The sequence below is a fragment of the Alligator sinensis genome, unplaced genomic scaffold, assembly GCF_000455745.1.
Source record: "Alligator sinensis unplaced genomic scaffold, ASM45574v1 scaffold121_1, whole genome shotgun sequence".
NCBI lineage: Eukaryota > Metazoa > Chordata > Crocodylia > Alligatoridae > Alligator > Alligator sinensis.
In genome coordinates this window covers 3,078,260-3,081,319 of record NW_005841910.1, presented here as the reverse complement: position 1 = coordinate 3,081,319, position 3,060 = coordinate 3,078,260, and the positions used below count along the sequence as shown (strand labels likewise).

General features: G+C 41.6%; 1 protein-coding gene across 16 annotated transcripts in view; it reads right to left on the bottom strand.

Moving 5' to 3' along the window:
- The window catches only part of FOXP1 (forkhead box P1), a 421,654-nt gene that overhangs the window by 258,524 nt on the left and 160,070 nt on the right, over positions 1-3,060 (bottom strand). Inside the window, exon 1 of one of the 16 annotated variants that reach the window (XM_025197999.1) lies at positions 2,556-2,753. The exons of 14 other annotated variants lie outside the window; for them this stretch is intronic. The gene's annotated coding sequence lies outside the window, so the exon portion shown is untranslated. Of the gene's footprint in view, positions 1-2,555; positions 2,754-3,060 lie in introns of those variants that run through there. One more of the 16 variants, XM_025197994.1, reaches the window with a different exon arrangement.

The window sequence follows — 3,060 nt, the reverse complement described above, 5'->3', positions numbered from 1 at the left end:
GAGACTCTTTTGTGTGTTTTTGGTGGGGTGGGGGGGGGGGGGGGGGGAGTGCCTCTCACGAATTACTTCGCATAACAGAGGTAGCCCTTGTTGGATTCTTCAGACATAAAGACCATAACACGTTCCCAGAAAGTATCAAACCTGTCAAATGCACAATCAAACGATGAGAGGCCATCTTACAGAATGCAGAGAGCCAAAAGATCAAACCATTCCCTGCGTTTGAGACTTGCAAGGTCTTCACCGGTTCTTAAAATAACTCCCCGTGCATTACTTAATGTCACTCTTAACCATTTTGTGGCTGCATTACAATTCTCAACTTGAAACTTGACCTCCTGTAATTAAGGTAATAACACAAAAGGCTCTTCCCTCTGCCCCCTCCCCTCCCCGACCACAAGGAAGCAGTCTTTATTCAGGCAAAGGCACTGGTACTTTCGGTCTCCAGCCATATGAATTTAGGGCTGCTTTTCAAGACGACACTTGCAGGGAGTGCTGAACACACTCCCGCAGTCCACTAAGATGCCACGTACTCCTTGCGTGACTTGGGGGCGACTGGGTCTTTTTTATTTACCTATCTTTTATTTCAGAGAGAGAGAGAGTGAGCAAACTTCTAGTTCTCCTGACATGAATCGTAATACTCAGATTCCCATTTTACAAAATGCTCCATTGCATGGTGTTTGTGGTGGCCACTCTTTTGAATCACCCCTGCTAGGATCTTGCAGATTTTTTTCGGAGGTCAGATTTTTTTGCATCTCCTTCACGTGAGCCACAGCATTAGCCTGGTCTCCTGTGCAAGCCTTCGTTCACCCTGCCAGGAAAGCAGCAACGCAGAAGTCGGCCCATCTTTACAGGGGGGGAAAAAAAAAACCCAACTCCGCTCTCTGTTTACAGCAGAGTGATACCCTTGGTCATGGTCATGTGAAAATATTTTTGAGGTATCCTTTAACAGCCTTTAAATATTGAAGCCTAAAAACAATATTTGCTGTTTTACCTTTGAAGCTTTAACAAAAGCTTTGTTTTAGCATTTACCTCGGTGTGCAATAAGAGTTAATAATCAAATCCATCCCAACCCCCACAAATGTTAAACAAAAAGATAAAAGAAATGCAAATAGCTATTGTCATGGAAAGTTAAAGTACCTGTCTGTATTTTTAAGTGAAAACTATTATCTCTATCAATCAAAATTTAAGAATACAATAGCGCTAATCACACAAGGTGCTTTGACTGAGGTACTTTGCCTTATAAAAAGTTTTTTTTTTTCTTCTTAAACCAGAGTATAAAAGTAATATACTTACAATTAGATAAGGTATTTGTAATTTTGTTATTAAAAACCCTCAGCAGTCTTATTGTTAATAAATGCTTCCGAGTCTGTAGGCTGCTTTGCACCCAAGAAGACCAAAGTCCCTATGTATTTTAATAAGGTTGATGAAATTTGATTCAGATCCTCACACTTTCCAACATGTGGTGGAACAGCACACTCTTCTGTTTGAGAGGAGTTACTCAAATGAAGGAAATAGTTAATTGGTAACCAAAACTACTACTACTGGCCTCGGTGCACATTTTCCACATTTCTCCAGATCCTCTACATATTACAGCAGTCTGCTTTGAAGACTTGCCCCTTTGTCATTCCCACCTCCCCCCCTCTTCTTAATTTTTGGTATAAATTTTCTCTCCTTGGACTCCGGAGAGGAAAGTGGCATGCTGTTACTATTACAGCCTGCGCCGGCTACGACGGTATGTACTGTGCAGGCACACAGCATGGATTTTCGAGAAAGTCATTTTTAAAACTAATTTATTCAGCCTGAATCAGAAACTGAGCTGCACGGTTAATAAGTACGAGAGCAAGCAACAGTAATTACATCTATATTAAAAGAAAGAGCTGGAGATTAAAATACCTATAGTAAACAGTTAAGCCAGGATGCCATTATGCAAACTCTGCTCTCAAGAAGGGATGTCTCCCACACTGAGGAGCAATAGGACTGTCATTTTTTTTTTCTCCCCCCCCTGCAATATCGGGTTTCCGACTCTATAGTCCTGGTACTCTGCATCATGGCTAACATCTCTAGTGTGCTATTAATATCAATGAAGAGCCGATTCAATTTCCACATAAGAAAAACCTTCCTATTACAGCACAGACATTTTGGTGAGGACCCTTGCTTGGGGAAACAATAAAGCCCAGAGTTTCTTCCTGCTTTTACAGTTCTGTGTTGCATGCTGTTCGAAAGCTTTTAGCAAACAATGGAAGCATTATCTTCAGGATAGTTACAAAACAGGATTTCTTAGTACGAAGAATAACAACGTTGAACCCATTCCCCCCCCCCCCCACAAAGAACCTCCCTAGACAGCGTTTGCCCCCTCCCCCCCCCCCCCACAAAGTACCTGTCTGCTGCAATACAGTATTTAACTCTATGCTCCAGAAGCACCTGTATTCCTGATCTAATTCACTGCAACAAACTGCCTAAAGAGGTCTGGACAATAAATACTAATCAAGCATTTTGTGCAGTGTGATAAAATGGAGCAGAAACAAAAACTCCCATAGTCTAACGTAGCACAAACTTACCCATCAATGAGGAGGAACAAGGCTTTGAGCTGTACAGTAATTCCCAACCAACTGCAGAAAGTTGAGAGTTTGAAAACACTGAAGCACTTGGACTATCCAGGGCTTTCTGTGCTTCAACACTGGCTGCAGTGTAAGGAAGGACTGAAGGTATGTGGTCTAAACACAACAAAAGCCACTGCCTTACTCTAGATTAAATATGCAGGAAGAGGCCCCTTTGCATAAACACAAACACTCAGCAAATGAGTAACTGGCTCAAATCAGACGCCTGCTGTGCATGCTACCTGTCCTGATCTCTGACAAGCTACACAGCTTGTTTAAGGGGATAGCAGCTAAAAAAAAAAGCACCCGCCTAAAATGCTCTGTTCACAGAAAAACAGTCAACCACCACCACTAAATACAACTCACTCGTTTCTAACCTGCAAACTGCTCTGGCAAAAAAAAAAAAAAAATCATCATCATAAAAAAAAAAAAAAAAAAAAAAAATAAAACCATCATTTCTCGGGGC